The sequence below is a fragment of the Lynx canadensis genome, chromosome E3, assembly GCF_007474595.2.
Source record: "Lynx canadensis isolate LIC74 chromosome E3, mLynCan4.pri.v2, whole genome shotgun sequence".
Taxonomy (NCBI): domain Eukaryota; kingdom Metazoa; phylum Chordata; class Mammalia; order Carnivora; family Felidae; genus Lynx; species Lynx canadensis.
Window position 1 is genome coordinate 4,951,174 of NC_044318.1, and position 22,693 is coordinate 4,973,866.

Genomic DNA, 22,693 nt, shown 5'->3' on the forward strand with positions numbered 1-22,693 from the left:
TATAGGAGCTGCCATGGTAAATGAGAACTGCAGGATCTCATGGCAGGGAATCTGGCAGTACTACTTGCAGATGTCCTGCTGCCTGGTGGGCTGACCTTGACTCAAAAGACAGCTCCCTCCAGGACAAAGACAACATTTACTCAGGGCTTAGACCAGTGGTTCACAGTCTGCCTGTACATTGTCATCACCTGGGGAGATTTAAGAATTATCAAAGCTTTTGCTTCAACTCCAGAGAGTCTGACTTGATTTGTGTGGTATCGAGTCCTGGCATTTTTTGTTTGTGTGTTGACTCGGTTAAATAGAGGCCCTCAAAACCTGTGTCCCAGTCTTAACCCCCTGCAGGAGCTGGGAGAGAAAACTGAAAGTATGTGTGACCTGTCCCACTATTGCTTATGTGTAAGCCACATGACCAAGCCACTTTAGTATAAGACATTGTTCAAAAGTGACCACACACACACACACACACACACACACACAAAGTGACCACACAGCCTAAAGAATGGTAGAAAATATTTGCAAATGATACATCCAGTCAGGCTCTTGTACCTAAAATATACAAAGAACCCTTAAAGCTCAATTATTAAAAGACAACCCAGTTTAAAAACGGGTAAAGGATCTGAAAAGACAGTTCTCTGAGGAAGATAAACACATGGCCCACAAGCACATGGAAAGATGCTGGACCATGTTAGTCATCAGGGAAATGCAAACCAAAACCACAATCCAGTTCCACTTGACATCCAGTAAGGTGGCTAGAATAAAAAACGCAGGTAATAACAAGTGTTGATGAGTATATGGAGAAATTGGGACCCTCACACACTGCTGGTAGGAATGTAAAATGGTGCAGACCCTGTGGAAAACACTGTGGTGTTTCCTTGAACAATTAAACATACAATTACCACAGGGCCGACAACTCCTTTATTCCTATATACTCCTAGGTGTATACTTGAGAAAATGGAAAACACATGTTCACACAAAAATGCATACACAAGTGTTTGTAGCAGCGTTATTCATAACAGCCAAAGGCAGAAACAACCCAAATGTCCACCAAAAGATTAGTGGATAAACAAAATGTGGTTTAGCCATGTAGTGTAATATTTTTTAGCCATAAAAAATGAAGTTCTGATATGTGCTACAATTTGGATCAACCATGACAGCATTATGCCAGTCACAAGACCGTGTCTTGTATGAGTACCTTTATACTAAATGTCCAGAATAGGCAAATTGATAGAGACAGTAGATTAATGGTCATCTAGGGCTAGAGCGGGATATGGAGGGGTAAAGGGTGATGATTAAATGGGATTTTTTTTAGGTGATGAAATATTCTAAAAATGACCCTGGTGACAGTTGCACATATCTGTGAATACACTAAAAACCAGTGAATTGTACATTTTAAATGAATTATATGTTACGTGAATTTTATCTCAATAAAACTCTTAAAAAGTGAGTGGGAACTATGGCCCAGGGCCTAAGCCCTTTTCAGCTTCTGCCAATTAACTAGCTGTGTGATTCTACATTGAAGTACATAGTACATAGTAAATGCTCAATTAACTGTGGCTTTGCTTTTCTGGCATTATATTTTAGGAGGTCCAGGCATCTTATCTGTAGCTGTATTAGAGTTACCATTGCCAGATGTGGGCTACTGAGTGTCTCCATGACCGAGTGGCATGTCTAAGGACCATGGTCCTCAATGCATCCCCACGTGAACATTGGCCAACACTGTGTTCAGTGACACGGGAGTCTGGAAGTGTGTTTAAGTGAGAATAACATAACCAATTTATACTTGAAGATAATTCCAGTGGTACGGAATAGAGGAGGGTGAGCAGGGAAGAGAATAGGGCCAGGGAGGCCTTGGTGGAAGCCACTGTAGAGAATGTGATCTGAGTTCAGGCATGGGCACTAGGGATGCATCTCACAGGTAGGACAGTACAGCTTGGGAGCAGATTAGATGGACAGGTAGGATTACAGGGTTGGCTTTTGCAGAAATGGAGAGAGGATGATTTGGGACCACCTGGATATATCTGGAAAACTGCATAAGGACATAGGTCAGGTGAGGCCAGGGCTGGGGTGGTTCATGTGGGGCAGGATGGGGAGGAACAATGGATTCCTGATGAGAGAGGTCCAGAAGATGGACTTCCCCAGTCTCCTGGGTCCTGGTCTGCCAGTGAAAAGCTGCTGGCCCCATTCTGTGATCTCTTCACGGATGGTTTTGTGGGGTGGTGGAGGCAATGGGAACATGTGATGGAAAGGCTTCGTTCACTCACAGGGTGTGCGAGAGAAAGCCTAGCGTGCTACAATTTCCTGCCTGAGGTTCTGGGGTTTGTGTGACACTTCGATCATGGGGCCATGGAAACCAGGAAGCACTGTGGTCTGGGGGACAGCGCAATGGCTTTGGATGCAGGGGTTCCAGGGTTCAGACCTGGAACTGCCTTCTCGGTTAAGTTGTGCAACCTTGGGTGAATTGTTTAACCTTCCTTAGACCAGTTTACTTGTCCATTATTTGAAGATGGTAGTTCCCTCTTTCTAGAAATGGGTGACATCATTACTTCTATCTTCTGGATAAAGGATCTCTGACAGTAGGAGTGAAGTATCTTGTCCAGAGTCATGGGGCTCACAAGTGGAACAAAGATGGTTTACACACTGGCGGTCAGCCTGTTTTCTTAACTGTCACACTAGCCTGTCTGTTGATAAAGAGTAGCTACATAAACTTGGCCGCTTAGACCACGGTGTCTAAATTTTGAGAAACTCCATAATAGACTGGGTTGAAGAATCCTGTAAGATCAGTCTTCCTCATTTTACTTATTTTACAGATGCAGACTCTGAGGCTCAGGGAGGTTAAGTAACTTTCCCAGAGTCACACAGCAAATCAGCCAGACTCCTGCCTTGAATCCAACTGTACCTGACCCCCTGTTGTGGCTCTCTTTCCACTTTCCTGCCTTGACCTGCAGAGGGTCATTTTGCTGAACCTGTTAACCCTCTCCTTTCCAAATTCATACTCCATGCTATTAGGCCACGGGCCCAGGGTCTCCCCTGGTGCTGCTCTGACTGATGTGAAACTCAGTTTTCCGTAGCTTCATCTATTGATGCCTTAGACAACAGCCTAGTGTTTCAGAGAAGTCTGCATGTTACAAAAAAGGGCAGCAGGTGTTATTTGGGCTAAATTGACCTTGAAATTGATTTCTTTATTTTATGACTTACTGAGAGGAGATTAATACTTTTTTTTTCCTGCAGTCTGAAACAATTTACATGGTAATAGAAGGCATAGTCAGTCAAATAAATTGCTGGAAGTGGTCGTGTTCCAAGGGAAAAAAAATACAGAGCTTACTCACATTGATTTCTTTGCCCTGGGGAGAAGCAGAGATTTTAACATCTGGGAATAGGGAGCTAAATTTTATCTCTCATTTTAAAAGCAGAGGACTGAAGAGCTTAATCTGACATTTACACGGAATTTTCTAAGTTGGGGGAAACCAGGGAGCCGACTTCCTTGCTGAAGGTAACTGGCATTTTCTCAGAAGGACTCCGTGATCTGGGGGTGTCAGGTAGGGCCTAGATGACATTTTCGGAAGATGGGCCTTGGGAAGTTGGATGCCTCCTTGCCTTCCTACTGGGCAGTGGCAGGGATTGGTGGCATTGGGAAGCTGGTGATGCCACGTCTCTTCCTAGAACCAAGTGGTGCTGCCGAGGGATGATGTGAGTGGAGATCCTGCTGCCAGATTTCTGGGCTTTGCCATGTGGCTATCCTACCCAGGGACGGCATTTGATTACAGCTGGAGCACCAGTTAGTATACATGGATGGGTGGCATTTCTGATTGTGTTGGGATGGGTTCTTAGACTACATCTCTGGGCTCAGCAGGAAAACTCAGTGCTCCATTAGTACTGCCTGCTCTGAGAACACAAGGGGCAAGTGTAGTGTGCCACATACTTGAACTTCACAGTAAAAACCCTTAAAATATCCCCTCCCCCCATGCCATCATTTCTGCATTCACAGCACACTGGCAGGGTTCTTGTCCTCCAAAGCAACCCCAAGTCATTTACATTATGTGAGCTAACTTTCTTTTTTTTCAGACAATAGCAAGAAATGAATCCCTACCCAAAGGGTTCTGCTAGAAATGCCTTATGACATGACACTAAATTATTTTCTTTGAAAAAAAAAATTTAAGGTAGAATAAAAATTGTTCATCAAAAATACATGCCCAGAGTATACAAGAGTCAGAAGTGTAAAATCCCTACTTCCCTTCTATTCCATTCTGCTCAGCCAACTTGCTCCTATCTCCAAAATTAGCCATTTATTTTTACCAGTTTCTTATCTATCTTTCAGAGATTTCAGTGCATACAGTATATATGCATATAATCTTAAAACAAAGAACAGATTGTAGCATACTATATGAACCACTCTGCATTTTACTGTTTTTCTCTATCATTCCATATCTAGCTGCCTCATTATCTTTTCTGAGGTTTTCTGGATGCACCATAACTGATGTAGTTGGTCTCTGAATAATGGAAATTTATGTTGCTCCCAATATTTTGTAATTAAAAAGAAATGCTTCAGTGCGTATCTTTGGCATTGGCCATTTTCCACATGTGCAGACATTCCATAGCAGAAATTCCAAGAAATGGAAACTATCCCTTTGTTCAGTGAGTTACAGTTTTTTTTCACCTTGTCCTTTGTCTTGTACTTTATGGTCTTTTAAAAAAATTTTTTTTAATATTTATTTACTTTTGAGAAACGGAGTCAGACGAAGCGTGAGCAGGGGAGGGGCAGAGAGAGAAGGAGACCCCGAGTCTGAAGCAGGCTCCAGGCTCTGAGCAAGCTGTCAGCCTAGAGCCTGATGCGGGGCTCGAACCCATGAACTGTGAGAACGTGACCTGAGCCAAAGTCGGACGCTCAACCAACTGAGCCACCCAGGTGCCCCATGGTCTTATTTTTTTTTTATGCAGAAAACCTGATTTGAAAATTTGTATTAATTTTTTTTTATGGCTTTTGGGTTTGGGTCATAATTATAAAGGTCGTCAGCTCTCTGAGATGATAAAAAATCTACATGATTTGATGTTAGGTCCTCTAGTTGGTTCAGCCATTGAGGAGTTATTCTGATTTTTTTGCCTGGGCAAATGCAGCCTCCATGGTAAGGTGGACTTGCCTGTTGTCTGTGATCACCTAGGGCCCATGGTCTGGCCTTATCAGCTTCTCACTCTGCCCTGTGTCTCCCAGAATCCAGACTTCTCCAGGAGTCTCACACTTCTGTAGTCGGGACATGTTTGGGTACCATGGGCCTGGCGGACATTTAGAAAACTGACCTCACCTGTCTTTCACACCTGGGGTCCCTGCAGGTCTTACTGGCTCCATCTTTAGGAACCCACCATGCCTCCAAACCCCAGCACAACTTCTGTCCGTTAGCTGTGGTCTTGGCCTTCTGTTTATCTGAGTTCTGTTTAAATGACTTTAAAAGTCATGTCTGTGCAAAGAGTGTCACATTCAAATGCTGTCTGTCACGGCTCTTTGGGAGCTCACACCAGTTCATGCCAAATCCTCCATAGGGTGATGCCAAATGGCCCCGTGGGGCTCTCTTGCTTGGTCATTGTTTAAACTGACTGAGTCCGCACTGTTGGTGATCCGTGTCCCAGCTTTTGAAATCTGCCAACCAAGACACAAGAGGGCATGAATTCCAAGGGCAGACTACTGGACTTCAAGGGCAGGAATGAGGTCCAGGGAAGGGGTCCACTGCACTTGGGACAAAGGATAAAGAGATGGGCAGCAACTATGGGTTGCTTAGGGTCCTACTCAGTGATGTGGTAAGGGGGAGAGAGAGATCTTCTCTTTCGTAATGAAAAATTTTCATTACGATGCACCAGGTTGAGTCAAAAGATACAGAAGTTTATTATAAGGACTCAAGGAGACAAGTGAGGCTTTCTGGAAACCAGAACAATGTCAGACAGCCCTGCTGCCTCCCCTCTTTTTGAGACATCTTCCTTCTCTGTTGTCTGCTTCGGGCTTAGAACCCCACTTAGGTGCTTGTCACTGTTTCCAAGGTGAGGATGCAAACAGGCACAGGGAACTGGGTGTAGTTAGCTGCTTTGTTCAGGATAACACAGGGACTGTGTAAAAAAGGGTGGGGGGCTGCCAGTTAGTATGGAGCAGACACAATCACAGGGTATGAAAGGGTCTAATGGTATCAGAAGTCCTCTGAGGACAGTGGACTGAGTTGGTGCCGTTCCCACCTCTTAGGGGTGAAGGCTCCAGACTAACGAACGTGAGGTGGAAATACCACAAGGAGGGATCCTCAGCTAAGTAGGAGACTGGGCAGCTGGCTGCTGGGAGGGGCTCGGGAGGTGAGGAAGGCGCCAAGAGAAGGAGGCAAGTCTCTAGAGGGGACAGCTGGATAGGAGTTGCTCAAGTGAGAGGGTTCCCAGGTACGATCCTACTTGAGTGTAAGGGTCTCTTTCTAGGCCTGGGGACTCTTATCACTGTGGCAGGAACAGCTCACCTAGGGCCTCCCTTCTCCTTTCTTCTGGTCAGCTTCCTCTGGAAGGCTTAGATTTGGCTGCAGCCACACTTGACCTTCCTGTAGTAATGGCTGCTACGGAGCCAAGAGTGGCTTTGAATACAAGTGCTTTGGACCTCAGGAGCCCAGAGACTTTCTCCATGTGTCTTGGTCCCTATTCCTGAAAGAGACTCTGTAGTTGGTGCATCCCTTGACCAGCTGGAAGTAGGCAGGGGAGTTGGGTCCCTTTCAAAGAAAGGACCACACAGACCCCAGGGGATCTGTAACACTTGGAACTTGTCCATTAGGTGAGATCTGTTATAGGCCTGAACTCCACTCAAGCACAGCTTCTATTTGCCTCTATAGAAAATGGGACCAAGAGACAAGGAAGAAAAAATAGCCATTTTCAGACAATAGACATTTGTCAAGGGAGAATAAGTACATCTGTCTGCAAAATCATGCTTTTGGCACAACATCTTCCTCCTCTCTCCCCTCTAAGGCTGCTGCTTTAGGCGGTTGCTGGAAGGCGAGGGGCATAATTTGTGTTTAAATCCATCCTTCCCTCCCTCCCTGAATTCGTTAATCATTTCAGTAATGGGTGGGTGGCATGGGGACCATCTCCCATGCAGAGGAAGGAGGGGTCCAAGCACAGTTTTGGTCTTGTGGTTGCTGGATTTTTCCATGACCAATGTCTGGCAAAACTACAATAAAGGGAAATACTGAGAGGTTTTCCTTTTGTCGGTGTTTGTAAACTATTGACAGAACTCTGTTCATGGGTATTAGTAACTTGTGGCTGGTACAGGAGAGTAGACAGCTTCTTCTCTCTCTCTTCCTGTCTTTCTTCCTCTGTCTCTCTTGATACCTTTCTATATCTCTGTCTCCCTCGTTTGTGTGTGAATGCACACATAGCTCTCTCTCTGCCCAGGAGGTTTAAGAGGTGACTCCAGGTCAAACCCCACTGACATGGAGTTAACAACAATTTGGAGCTTGAGGGTTGGATGTCGACGGACTGTAACTATGTGCTCCCATGTGCTCCCATGGCTCCCATGTGCTATGCCTCACGGAGAAGTGGGAAAGGTGTCAGGGGAAAATAACAACAGCACAGTGAACATCCATCCCTTCACATCTGGGTCTAAGCTCTGGTTTCACTGCACCCCTGCCCAGGTACTTCAGACAGGTTCTCAGCCTCTTTGTGATTCTGTGCCCATAGCACGGGGCTGGGATGGAGACCAGCTTCTGATAACCTTGTGAGGGTTAAAGAACAAAGTACATGAAGAGCATTAAGCACACAGCAGTGCAGGTGCTCCAGGAACAGGAGCTGTTGCGGGGGAGGGGGGGGCAGGGGAGGGTGTGGGAGGGCTTGGGATGAGGCTGTGGAAAGTCAGCCTGGACCAGTCATGGGGCAGCAGGATGCAGCCCTCAGGCTGGGGGCGGTGGGGGGGAGTATCCACTCTTAGAGAAGATTCTAGACCATTGCTGACTAATAGAGATGTCTGGAGAACCACACGTGTAATTTAATATTTTCTAGTTGCCACATTAAAAAGTAAAAAGAAACAGATGAAATTAATTATAATAATATATTTTATTTTAAATATTCACAATATATTTATATATTTAAATACAACATACTTTATTTTAATATACTATTAAATATCATTTTGATGTGAAATCAATATGCAAATATTAATGTGATATTAATATTAATGAGACATTTTACAATCAATTTATTTTTTTCAGTAGTGTCTTCAAAATCCAGCAGGTAGTACATACTTCTAGCACATTTCAGCTCACACTAGTTGTAGGTGCCTAGTAGTGGCTGCTGTGTTGGGCAGGGCAGGTCTAAACACCTCCCACCCCCCACTCCAGGAGACTGTTGGAAGGAGAGAGAGAGAAAGCAAGTGGGATGACTAAAAATGGTGAGAGACCGTGGGTCATGCTAAACTGGGCTACTCCAAATTGGAATTTTGTCTTCAATGTGGGTTCCTCCACCTGTCTTTGTTTTTGTTTTTGCCAGGACTACAAATGTGAGAACTCAGCCCTCCTCTCCAGTGCCAGGAACAGTCCACAAGACTCAGTAAGTAGAAGCATTTTGCTGAACGCATTAGATTTAGAAACCGCTTTTGCATCCTTTTCGGCCTCCTTGCTCTCCATCATCAATCACCAGGACTGGTTTTTACCTGAAACTGATCTTGCTGGAGAAGTAACTGGGTTTGAGGGGAATAAATGTTCCCAGGCACTCACAGAATTTCTATTAGGAAGCACCTGGGGCCGGAGTCTCAGTCTGTGTTACAAGATAGGAAAGCTGAGTTCTCCCCTCAGAGAAGAGCCAGGCCCACCTGGGGGACACATCTGGGGCAACAGCGACAGGTAGAGGGACCATGGGCTGGTCTTTTTGCTTCTTGATGTGGAGACAGACCCCAGGGTGGTGAGAAATGGAGGGATTGTCCCCATAGGAATGTCGATGAGTGCTTTGAAGCCCCATGTCCTGGTACAAGGTTTGGGTTATTAGGACATAGGACTGTTGCTGGTGCTAGATGTGGATTTCTATGCTCCCTCCACATGACATCCAGGCATACAGGGGGCAGGGACACTCCCTGTAACTGCAGTTCCCAAAACACTCCTGCTCGTCCTCTCTGGGATGTGAGAACTGTGTGGTACGGTCCGAAAGTGTGTTATGTTTGTTTGTCGCTGGTGACTATGAGATGATTTCAAAGGACCCATAGACCTTTGTTGTTGTTGCTTTGTATTAGTCACGATGTGTTTAGTTTGACTGTTGTCTTCATGGCAAGCAATGCTGGCTTTCTATTTATGGTAATGACGTGAAATGTCTTTAGAAAATATTTTTTAAAGACATGAGTTGACTTAGAAAAGAGTATGGACTAAGTTTGGAGGTAATGATAAGGTAGATATGGCAAGATATTGTGGTGATGATACGAGCATGGCTGAGAGTAAATTCTTTTATCAAAAGATTTCATGGGGCACCTGGGTGGCTTAGTTGGTTAAGTGTCTGACTTCAGCTCAGGTCATGATCTTGTGGTTTATGAGTTTGAGCCCCACATTGGGCTCCGTGCTGACAGCTCAGAGCCTGGAGCCTGCTTTAGACTCTGTGTCTCCCTCTCTCTCTGCCTCTCCCCTACTCACCGCTCTCTCTCTCTCTCTCTCTCCATCTCAAAAACAAATAACATTAAAAAAAAATTAAAAAGATAGTCACATGACCTTGGGCAGCATCTGTGTGTGATCTCTTGTTGGTGTGCCCCCCCCCCCCACTTAGGACCCAGTCTGTGCTGATACTTGGTGCATACTAGACATTCGAAGGACCCACTTCTTGGCTTCTATCTGTTCCTCCCAAATGACTTTTGAGGCTAGGTTTTTACAATAAACTCATTGCTGGATCACCTGAAAGAAGTGGTCACCAGTGATGCCAAATGGAGGAGGAAGAAGAGGAAACATGATGAGAAATGACCACCACCCAGCTGGCTGTCTTGTCCCACTTTGCATTTGACCAAGTGTTTGATCTCTGTGCTGATTCAGTCCCCTCAATGACCCCATCACGTAAGTGCTGGTCCTGCCTTCATTTTGTGGATGAGGAAACCAAAGCTTGAGTGAAGTAGAGAATATGTCCAACATCACACAGCCTGGACTCCCTCTCTGTTGCACTGTGTCAGTGTCCACAACTCCACATCAAGTCTCTGTGGTAGTCTCCCCATTGTGTAGATGGGGAAATGATTGCTAGATCACGAAAGTATATTTTATCTCTTGGCACATAGAAAAGTACTCTAGACTTTAGTGGTTTAATTTTTTTTTTGCAACGTTTATTTATTTTTGGGACAGAGAGAGACAGAGCATGAACGGGGGAGGGGCAGAGAGAGAGGGAGACACAGAATCGGAAACAGGCTCCAGGCTCTGAGCCAGCAGCCCAGAGCCCGACGCGGGGCTCGAACTCACGGACTGGGAGATCGTGACCTGGCTGAAGTCGGATGCTTAACCGACTGCGCCACCCAGGTGCCCCTAGACTTTAGTGGTTTAAAAGGACAAACATTATCTCACAGTTTCTGGGGTCAGGAATTTGGGAGTGGCTTAGATGGGTGGTTCTGGCTCAGGGTCTCTAAAGAACTGGCATGACCGTCATCCTCAGGCTTGAGTGGGGCTTCAGCTCCTCCTATGGAGACTCTACATAGAGTTGTTAGGGTGTCCTCATGACACGGCCCTCTAGGAGGAATAGAGAGCAAGGCAGAATCCCTGACACCTTTTATGACCTATCCTCAGAGGTCACATGCTCTCACTTCTACTGTATTCTGTTACTCATGCAAACCATCCATGATGAAATTGTTGTACGGGGTACACACAAATGTAGATACCCAGAGGAGGGATCATTGGGGGGCATTGTGGAGGCTGAGTACCACACTCCTCATGATCTTAGAAATAACTGTGTGTTTTATGGCACACAAGAGTCTAGTAACCTCACATTAAGCCTGTGGAAAGAAAACATAAATATGTCAAACCCATTTTGCAGGTGAGAAAATGGAGCATGGAACAGGGAAGTGACTTACAAGTCTTGAAGCTGGTTATGCTGTGCAGGAACTTTTAAAGAGAAAGATGGAAACATCTGTAGAAACCTCCCCCCACCCACTTTAATGCTGTTATCCACAGTAGGACTAAAGGTGTCTGAGATCTCTCCATTTGCCAGGATCCTAGAAGAGCACCCCTGCCCCCCTGGATTTTCAACTTTGTTGGATTGGGTTGGATATTCTCTGGCCCTTAGCCCCACCTCATTAAGGCTGATGGGTTCTCTCCACTGAAGTAAAGACGGTATCCTGTTTCTTTTTCTACTGGAAGCTGAGGAGTTTTAGAGGTTTTCTGAGGTCAGCAACCCTAACCCACCCCTTCTTGCCTACCTCTGACCTTCGTAGTACTGCCATTCTGGGTCCTTCTGGCTGGAATCCATGGATCAGTCTCCCAGCCTAATGTGTCCTAGGTAGAAGGAGTCACTTTTTGTGATTTTTGGTTCGTGGCAACATGTGGTGACCGATGATTCCATCTCACGTGTTTGAAAGCATAAAACATGTTTAGTCTTTGATGAAGTAATCACACTTGTAGGAATTTACACCTTGGCGATGAATGTGTGAATGCAAGAAGCTGTGTTTGTATATTTGTTGAGGGATGCTTGTATTAGCAAAAAATAATAATAAAGATATGGCCTCAATAGCCATCAATAAGGAATTGTTTAAGTAAATTACATGCATCCATAAAGTCCAGTCCAAGCTGCTGCTAGAATTTTGTGGTGAAGATTTATGTTTATGGACTTGGAAAGATGCTCATGACATATTGTTGAGTGAGAAATACAGCATATATCATATGACTCCAATTATGTGCAATTATATTCATATATCTCCCTGTCTCTGAATGCAGAGAGAGGTGTCAGAAAGGCAGATGGGGAATTGAACTAAATTGGTAGTTTTGCATTTTTCTTTGGACTCTTCCAGTTTTATTTATTTATTTTTTACGGTGAGTGGTTATTTTCCTTGATAATAGTAAGAGTAGTAGTAGTAGTCATAATATTGATAGTGACTATAAAATGAAGAAGTGAGTCTTAGGCTTTAAGTGAGGTGCCCAGGGCATTTGATGACATTTTATTAAAGTTTTATTCTTAGTTGTCATAGAAATGCTGCAGTCCCTTTGGAAGAGTGAAAATGGGGCTCAGAAGACTGAACCAGGGCCTGGAGACAGACTTTCTTGTCCTTGGCTGCCCCAGGGGCCAGAAAGTCTCAGGCTTTGGCATCTTGCCACCACTTCTACTCACTGCCCTGCGTTGCCACACAGCTCCCCCAGCTCTGACCTCCAGCTTTCCAGTTGGGAAAGCCTCCCAGAAAGAGCCTTTCTTGGATACAGCACATGTGACTCACTTGTGTCCAGATTCCAGGACAGAACAATAATGATAGCATTATTGGGCACCTACGAGGTACCTGGCATTGTGCTGAGTGTATCAAATGCATTATCTCACTGATACCTAGAACAGCCCACCAAAGGAAGAACTTTCCCTAGCCCCATTTCCACAGGTGAAGACCAGCCTCAGAGTCAAATGTCTTGCTCAGAGTCTCATAGCTAATGGGTGGTATATCTGGGACTCAATCTGGATTTGACTGTTGCCCGAGCTGAGTTGCACCGAGGCCACCCGCTTCTGTTTAATGGTGCAAGGAACATTTCTGGGTAGATCTTAGATGTAGGGATGATTCTCAAGTCAGCAGGGAAGGTGAACATCCTACCTGGTCAAAGCTGCTTGTCTTTGCTTAGGTATCAGATGAAATGGTTATGTTGAGGTGACATGCTGGAGGCCTAACATACACCTGTCTTTAAATATTGGGGTCATTTGTAGTCAAATAGTCACATGATGGGAGGCACTTGGAAAATGAGGCTAAGAAACTTGCAGATTTACACTCCATTCTGGGGTTCACTCTGGAGTGAATGTGTCCTAAAATGGATGGAAGTGACCCTGCTCCAGCATGAAGAACACTACTACTCTTTTCTCTTTCTTGATCATACTGGAGGCCTAGTTCAGTTAAGTGTCAGAGTCTGAGTTTCTACTTTGTTCTCCTTCATTCCAGAGATGCATTTCATAATGTCTCTATTCCTCTGTCAGAGAAATATACTATATTCATTTTCTTCTGTACAAAAAATTGCAGAAACTTAGCTTAAAGTAACATCTGTTTATTATCTCACTTAACATGTATCAAAGGTCTGTGGACAAGCATGGTTGGGTCCTCTTCTCAGAGTCTCCCAAGGCTGCATTTAAGATGGCAGCTGGAGCTGGGGTCTCATCTGGAGCTTGGGGTCCTCCTCTGAGTTCAACTGGTTGTTGGAAGAATTAATTTCCTTGCAGTTGCAGGATGGAGGACGTATGCTCATAGAAGCTTCCTACACTTCCTTGCCACATAGCCCTCTCTATAGGCAGTTCACATGATGGCAGCATACTTTCTCAAGGCCAGCAGGAGAGTCTATTTGGGCATGCTAGCAGGATGGAGTGCTACGTATATATGTCCTCATATAATCACGCACGAGGCATTCCATCAAATTTTCTGTCAGAGGCAAGTCATGGGTCCTGCCCCCACTCTTGGGGAGGGATGATCCTTGGCATAAACCTGGTCTTTCCACCCCAGATACTTGGTTATCAAAGTCTTGAGACAAATCTAGCTTTCTCTTGGTCTTTGGGCCAAGTGCTCCACTCCAGCATCTTTCCGTGCAGCATCCTCCTCTTCCTCCCCAAGTAAAGGGCTCATAGCTCCCCCAGGCCCCAGGCCCCAGTCCCCCCATCATTGCTGGACTCTACAGCATTCCTGACACCCAGCTCTCTAGGTGTCTTCCTCCCCATTTGTATTCTGTGGGACACTCCCTGCTGCAGCCACCACAGCAAATGAATATTTAATGGAATGCTGCCACCTTTTGGAATTTAGCAAAAGTGATCAGTATTGTTTAGAGGGGTGGATGTGAAGCTCTTGGAAGAAAACACAGTCCTGTTTCCTTGTACACACCCCAGCATACACACACACACACACACACACACACACACACACACACACACACACACACGTGCACATGCACACATGCGCTCACCCAGCCTTTATTTCCACTGGGGACTGACTAAGGTTTGATGCAAGATTCCAGAAGGAAAAAAAAAAGGAGCCAGTTTCTTCTTGAGGCAGGTTTGTTCGTCATTTATGCTCTGGTTCATAATCATTGTGAGTGCTGACAGTCCTGTGCCGTTTCACACTCCAAGAGGCAGCAGAATGTATGAGCAGGAGCCTTGGTGCATTGGGTTGGATTTCGTCCCTGGTTCTGCCTCCAGCCCTCCAAGGATTTCAGCTTCCTTATCTACCTTCCCAACGGGGGGGTCTACCAGGCTCTTTTGGCTCTCAACCTCCTGATCGCAGGTTGTGATGTCTGTAAGCAGGTATGGGAAGTAGGTAACACCACATTTATAGGTGCCAAATAGGAGTGGTGCTCAGGCTATTTCTTTCCTCAGAAGGAAAGACTTAGTCATGATTAGTAATTAGGGGACAGTGGCAGCATGAGTGCCATCCCAATGCCAGGTATCTCATGGAGTCACAGTAGCCAACACAGAACTGCCCGCTCCCCTGCATCCCCCACTGCTTTCCTTCCTGTGTATTCAAAGGCTTCACCATCTTCCTGTCCCCCAGCATCCTTTGTATTTCCCTAGCTTACTCCCAGTCTGAAGTCACCAAAGTTTTTCCATTCTCCCTTGGCATATCCTTAGTGGACCCACTGCTCTGGTTCACACCTTTGTTATGGCACGTCTGGATTATACAACCAGCTCTAACCAGTCCTCTGCTTTGGACTTTGCCTTCTTCAGTTAGCAGCCTCATATGCTTGACCATGACTCTCCTTTTGAGCACGCTTCAGTAGCTCTGTGCGATCTGAGAATAGAGTGCAAACTCCTCTGATTCCAAGCATGCCATTTGGACCCCATCTTGCACTCCTCCAGTCCTGGTCTCCCTGACTGGGCACCGTTCCTTAGGTTATCACCTCTGCTCCACTTCCCCCACTCAAGCCTGACTGCAAAACTTCCTAATCATCCATCAAGATCAATCAGAAAAGCGTTGTTCAAAGATTTACCCCAAGTCCTTCTGTTCTATTGAGTTGTTGCATCCCCTGGATACCCTCTGCCCTCCCTTCCTCCCTTCCCTCCTCACCTCCTTCTTTCTCACTTCTCCTTCTCATGTATCCCTCCCTTCACTTGCCTCTCTTAAACTCTTGTACTCACTGCTGAGAGTCAGAAGATACAAAAGTGAAGTAGACCTAGACCCTGCCTTCAAGGGGCTTGCAGTGATGACGGAATAAAACCATGAATAAAAGAAACCTATAATTGAGGCACAATCTGATTGCTTCTTAGTGGAGGCAGAATACAGAATTTGGTGGTGGCACAAATAGGTGGTCAGAGAAGGCTCCATGGAGGAAGTGACACTTAGAGTTGTGGAGGACAAGGGGGATCCTCACAGCAGTTGCAGGGGCAGGGATTTTAGGTAGAAAGACTGCCATGGGCATGGACTTTAGTCTGACTCAGATTCTAGAGGAGGGGGTGTTAGAGAAACAGGCATGCCTCGGTGCTTAGTGATGGGCAGGAGTTGAGTTTTTGCTGTGATTGGTGTGGGGCTACAGAAGGGTTTTAAGCTGGTGATTGCCTTGATCCGATTTGCATTTTAGACAGATCTCCCTGGGACCTGGCTTAGGAGCTGAGTGACTGGAGGAAGCCTTGGTTCCTCTTGGGCATTTTTCACTCCTCCGACCCCCTGGAGCAGGCCTCCGGAGCAGAGGGGTCACCAGCTCGGCGCCCAGGCTTCCAGGCACGCTCTGCTTCTCATTGCTAATATGCCTTTCTATAGCATCTGCTCGGCAGAAAACCAAGTGTGGGGACGAGATAACAGCATTAAGAGCAGAAGGACAAAGCTGATACTCGGGGCAGTGAGACATGGAGGCTTAAATTCTTTGCCTTCAAAATGTCGCACATGATTTTGGCCACGTGGTCCTGATTAAAGCAAGCCAGGCTTGCCAGGATGAAATGCTAAGTGGTGCTTGTGACCCCAGGCACAGTGAGTGCAGAGGTCTGCTGCTCTGATGAGCATCCTTGCCCTTCCTCCCCACTGCTTTCTGCCAGATAAAAGAAGGAAATCTATTTAGTGATTTTTCCAAATCCCTGAGGATGGCTATGCCCCCTGGAGACACAGTGATACTGACAGGTTTCCAATGTTAGCATCCAACTTGAGGTTGGGAATGGGGGTCTTGTCTTCTCCCTCCCTCCTGAGGGAGTGTCTCAAATACAGTGGACACTCAATGAATATTTGTTAACAAAATTAATGAGTGGAAGAATCAGTCTTATTGATTTGGAGCACCCCAAAAGGCTTCTTCATGCCTCTCCCAAAGTCAGTACTACCTCTCCCCAACTACGCTCCTGACTTTATTATGAAAGATCGATTTTACTCATTCATGAACTTCACCTAAGCCCCAAAAGTACATGTTGATCAGCCTTCTTTCCTGCAGCATCATCCCCAGGACATCCAGCTATGTTCCTGCATGTATCAGTCGTTTCTCCTCTTGAAATTGTTGAATAGTATTTCATTGTTTGCCTTTGCCATAATTCTCTGGAATTCTTGATGAGCATTTGGGTTGTTTTCAGTTTGGGGGGTATGTGCACTTGTGTATCCATTGTTTGGTGGAAAGATTCATCCATTTCTCTCAGGAAGATGCCAAGGATGTATTTGTTTGGTCACATAATAGATACGTGTTTAGTTTTAGTAGATGCTACCCCCACATTTTCCACAGTAGTTGTATATATTACCACTCCCACAATGAATGCATATGAATCTCCCTTGTATGTTAAGCCCTTTAAATGCATGTGTCGTGAATTTTCACAACGTCCTGGGAGGCAGGTGCGATTATTACTGCCCTCATTCAGAGGGGCACACCGTGGCTCTGCTAACATGGCAAAGGTCATGTAGGTACTCAGTGATGGTGGGGACCTGATGCAAGGATGCTTCCAGAATGGCAGCAGGTCTTAAACACAGTATACTGTGGATTCTGGACAAGCAGCTCTGCCATGGAGAGGCCAGAGGGGGTGTGGTGGAGTGGTTGTGTGCACAGACTTGTGAACCAGACTGGACCCCCAGCTCTTCTTCTTCCTTTTTGTGTAAGCCCAGGCAAGCATTTGGACCTCTTGGTGCCACACTTTTCACATTTGTAAAATGGAGTTGATGAATCAGGTTGTTGTGGGCATTAAATGTATTAACGTAGGTAGAGCCTTAGGGATGGGCCCTAAGGAAAGGTTAACTCATTAGTATTTCAGCTCTGCCCAGTTTGAGTGCTGGACTTAACTCCTTGGGGAAGAGGGCTGTCTTTCAGCCGGCTCTAAAAATTTTCAGATAGGCTACATGATTCTCCCCCCTTCCCCTACCCTCAGAAGGGAGCTGCCTCTCCTGATGAAATCTGGAATCTAATTTTGAGCCCTGAGCATTGGTTTCACAAAGCCTGCTGGGGTGCAGCCTGACTGGTCCCTTCTGAAATGAGTCTCTGCTCTTTACTGCCCCTAATAAGAAATGCGGTCTGTTTGCTCAGGGTTTTACCCTTTATAGAAATGGTCGGATTCCTTTCTTCTCCGCATCTCCATTCCACAAATCCATGCCAAATATTGATGTTTCATAACTACAAATATCACACATAGCTTTTAATCAAGAGAGACGGAGGGAAGATAAGGGGAGTAAATACATCTCTGTAAGGTAGTTCAATATTCTCAGTAACGATTTTACGAAGAAACAAAATAAGTGGGAGGAAGGGGGGAGGGCTCGGTGATATGTGTCAGGATGGGCTGGACCACCTGGAACATGCTGGACCATGCCTGGGCCCGTGCTCCCAGCCTGTGGCTTGGATTTAAGTTAGATGTTCATTACCCGAATTGGTAGATGGTATCTCATTTTACAGAAAGGAGAGATCTATTTTAAATGTGAATTTCCAATATGCCATCAGTCTATTCCATTACTAGCAAAATACATCGAGCCAAATTCTGTCCTCTGTTGTCGCTTGTCTGAGATGGGTGTGGAATGTGAATGTCTGCCATCCTCTACTCGAGGCAGAAGTCAGCCTGCTGGAGACCGAGTGGAGGTCAGCGCCAGACTTCAGGCCACGGAGTTTCTGTTTCCTTCGCGTGGGCACAAAGGGCAATAGTCTGATCCTGGAAGGTTGGTAGGTGTTAAGCATTGAGACATACTTGCCCAGGGTTATTCCAGACCAGAATTTGGTCAAACCAAGTGATACCTCATGATCTGAATCCAAAGCCCATCCACAAGGTGGCCCCCAACAGCTCACTGCAACCCGAGACCCATCTCAGTGCCTGTGTGTTGTAGGAGCTCAGGACCTTCTGAGTGAGTGAGTGAGTGAGTGAATGAATTGGTGAGCCTATCTTTCCACCAACATCATTGTTGCTGTTTTGTTTGGCTCCTACTTTGGCTTTTCTCACCCTTCATTAGTCTTTTGCTTTGTATTTTGATGTTCTCAACCTTTTATAATTGATAAAAATGATCAGTCTCAGAAACCAATGTCAACAAAAACTAGTGATCCACCCACTTATCCACCCATCTATTCATCCACTCATTTGCTCATTCATCAATCTATCTGTTTACTCATTTACCCGTCCAATATTGGGCACCTGCCATGCGTCAGACCCCACGTGGCTGCTTTCCTTGTGATGGTAAGCCCAGACGCACCTGGCTTATCTTCCTAGAGCTTACAGTCCAGTGGGAGGCGGATTAAGTATACTAGAGGATAATCCTACCTAGAGGATATCTATAAGCAGAGATAAGTGTTCCATAAGGAGGAACATGGCTCTGGGACAGCCTATTACAAGGAAACCTGGCCCAGATGGTAGGTATGTCTGAGGTTTTCCCAGGAGGAGACTCATAAGCTGAGGTCTTATGGCAAGGGCAGTGAGTAGAGGATTTCAGGCAGAGGGGCAGTGTGTGCAAATATCCTATGGCCACATTATTTCCAGGCACTCTCAGAGGTCAACTAGAGTGACTTAAGATCAGAGAAGGATCGGGGGGGGGGGTGGGAAATATTCTAGATGAGGTCAAAAGGGTTGATGGGATAGGTGGCAGCCCATGTTGTGAAGTCCCAGGCCATAGGAAGGATATTGATCTTTATCCCAAAGCAATGGAAGATTTTGAATGGTTTTGAAGGAGGTGATCTGATTTGCTTTTTGTGAAGATCCCTCTGGTTCCTTTGAGGGTCCTTGGCTGAAGGAGGGGAAGACTTTCAGAGGCCATGAGATGGAAAAAAGCTGGTGGCATGGCAGTGGTCGGCCTCCTTCAGGCTTGAGCAGGATCTCTACCTGCCATCCAGGTGGACCTCCTTCGAAAGTCTCAGGACACTCATAGGTTCACAGTACATTTGCACTTGCACAGTTGAAGGTGGGTTCCCCAACATAAGTCTTCCAGGTTCTTGGCAAAGGGAGCATAAATAGACCTATTTCTGTGTAACGGCTGTAGCCTTACCCCCACCCCACCCCGGACACACAGAGATCTGCTTGCTTTCATAGCTGTCCAGCAGGCTGATGGTACCAGGTCACAGCCCAGGATATGAATCCCAGAGGCTGAGGTTATGTTGTCTAAAACTAGGGGGAGAGATGAGGGAAGGATGGAGGTGTAAAAATTAGGGATTTTCGTTATTAGATGTCTGCGAGTTGATAGTGACACAAGAATGTCAGATCCACATCATGGGTCCAGTTTGGATTATCATTTTGTGGGAGGAAGTGATCTGGTGCTCGGACCACAGTGGAACTGTGTTTATGGGGCCTGAGACCCAGGAGGAGGATTGGGAGAGTCCTTGATACCTGAGTGTTTCTTTGAATGTCTCCAAGTTAGAATTCTGGCCTTACCCTTATTTTACTCCCCAAATCAAAGTAGGTGATTTTTTCCCCTAGCTACTGTCAGATAAGTGGATTCATGGATGGGCATCTGAAATCCTTCTTTCCGATCCCTTTGTCTCCCATCTCCCCCTGCAGGGTTCCAGCCACCATCCACTCCCAAGAGTTTCACCTTTAAGGCGACTGTGGGAGGGAGTGTCAAATCCTATAGAAGCCCTGAGGAGAAAGTCCAGCCTTTTTCTCACTAAGATCAGCCACCTCTTTTGGAAAATTCTTAAATATTCTCATTCCTACCAGGTCTCTTTGCTGTCTTAACAAAGATTCTCTCTGTTTGGGAATTGGGGGGTTCGATAGGGGGCCCTTTTCTGTTACATGCAGCCTGGGACTCGCACTTTGTTTTCAACAACTGGGACTGCAAACATTTTTAAACCAGAAGAAAAAAACAAATTTGCGCATGGGTTAAAAACAAACTCCATCTCCCTCCAGGCCCCCCCTTGGGGATTGTGCAGGAGGGCTCTGGACAGGTGGGGGGAATTTTCAGCGCAACTTTCATCTTTCTGGTTTTCCTGCCTGAGTCCACAGGGATTTCATAAACATTATGTTGCTCAATTTCGGTTCAATGGCATGGAGTCGTTCCAATGTGTTCTAATTACTCAGACATAAATGATTTCTGGTGCACTTTAAATGATTTCGGATGCACTTTTGTCTATCAAGCTGCTGATTTATAACTCCCTGGGACTTTGATGTTGTGCTTCATTGATTTCTTTTAAGGCTCTTCAGAGGTATATTTATTATAGGCGATACATTTCCCTGTTCATTTGCTCCATAATTCTGAAACACTCTCATTTTCCACTTGTCAACACTCCATCCCTACCCCCTGCGCTTATGCTGTCCCAATAACAAGACACATTTATTGAGTGCTTGCTGAATGCAGAACCAGGTACTAGATGTTATTGGGTTAGTGGAGTTACAAAAATAAAGCGTGCGTGCACACACACACACACACTTCTTCCAATGGCATCCTTGTCATTTAGACAAAGGGACAACATACACAGAGACTCAGTGATGTGACAGAAGGGAAAGAACCCAGGGAGGCCCCTGGGGTTAGTCCATGAGCTGTGAAGGATACCTGGTAGAGAAGGATGACAGGTGGGTGGGGTCAAAACTTTGTGTCCAGATCCTTGCAGTGATGGTCCATGGGAGTGGTGCTTTGCCAAGGCAGCTGGTTTTGGTCCTGAGGATGTGGGAGTCCCAGCCTGGTCCTATTCTCATGGGTTTCTAGCTTACCATTTAATGTTCTCTCGAGCCTTAGTTTTCTCATCTGTAAAATGGAGCAATCCTGTCTTGTTGGTTAGGCACTGTGGATTGTGCACTTGGTATGTGCTAGGCAGATCCATGTTGTGTGGGACCTGAAACTTTATCAGTCCGGGCAGGGGCTTTTAGAAAATCTCTGATTCTGAATGCCTGGCTGGGTCTCTGCCCCACAGTGAAGCCACTAGAGTTAGTGCTGGTGTCTACAATGCCTTTTTTTTTTTTAAGTTTATTTATTTATTTTGAGAGAGAGAGGGGGAGGGAAGAGGAGAAAAAGTGGGACAGGGGGCAGAGAAACAAGGAAAGAGAGAGAATCCCAAGCAGGCTCTGAGCTGTCTGTACAGAACCTAATTCAGGTTTCAATCTCAGGAACTGTGAAATCGTGACCTGAACAGAGTCGGATGCTTAACTGACTGAGCCACCCAGGTGCCCCAATGCTTTTTAAGCCCTGGACTTCCTTTCTTCCCACACTATTTGTCGCATGAATATGCGGTGTGTAAAACAGATAATGGTGGAGCTTCTGTGATTGGGAGCCTTTTCTTTATCCCTGAGACTGGACTCTCAGGCATCTTCAGGGAAAGTGTTCTGTAACTGCTTGTGAGGTGGAGTCAGGATCTGAACTCGGTCCCACTGTCCACTCTGGGCAGTGTCTCTGGGATTGTCTAAAAAGCAAGCTCTGTGTTGAGAGTGACAGCGCAGACTCACTTCATTGGTGGTTCTCTCCACCACCACAGGTCTCCTGTGCTGGCTTCAGGCGTCCTTCAGTGACAGGACCTTTCCCTTTCCTGATGTGTGAGCTTCAGGTTCTTGCCGCTGAGAACCTGCAGAAAGGACAATGAGGAATATGCGCCACCTAGTGACCATTTGCTGGAGCTGCCACTCTGATCGTGGCCTCTGGGAGGAATCTTTATCTCTGGACAAGGATGAGTCTGGGGATGATGGTCATCAAGGTCCTGTTGCTGTGTTTTAAGAGGGCGTGGCTCAGATCTGCAACTTGCTGCATTAGAGCAGGAGTGACTCATGTCAGACTGTCCTTGATTCTCCCGTGGAGACTCTGTCACTGTGAATATGAGCTGCCAGAGAAGTGACTGCCTCCCTTTCTCTTTTTCCCTTCACCATCATTGTCCTTCCTCCCCTCTCTGTTTCTACCTCTTCCCTCTCTCCCTCCCTCCTATTCTTTCCTTTTTTCCCCCTCAAATCCTCCTCTTCCCTTTTTTCCCCTCAAATCCTCATTTCAGATGTTCTTCTCCCCCTCTTCCCTCTCCTCTCTTCTCCACCGTTCCCTCCCCACCCTGCCTCTTCTCTTCCTTCTCCCTCCCCCCACCCTCACTCTCCCCTTCTCCTTGTACTCTTCCTCCCTTCTTCCTTCCCTCCCCTCTTCTCCTCCTTACTTTGGTTCAGCCAGCCTTTCTTTCACTAAATATTTTTGGTGGTTCTGTTATTTGGCCCAGGAAGGCTGTGGGGCAGTTGCTGAGTTACATAG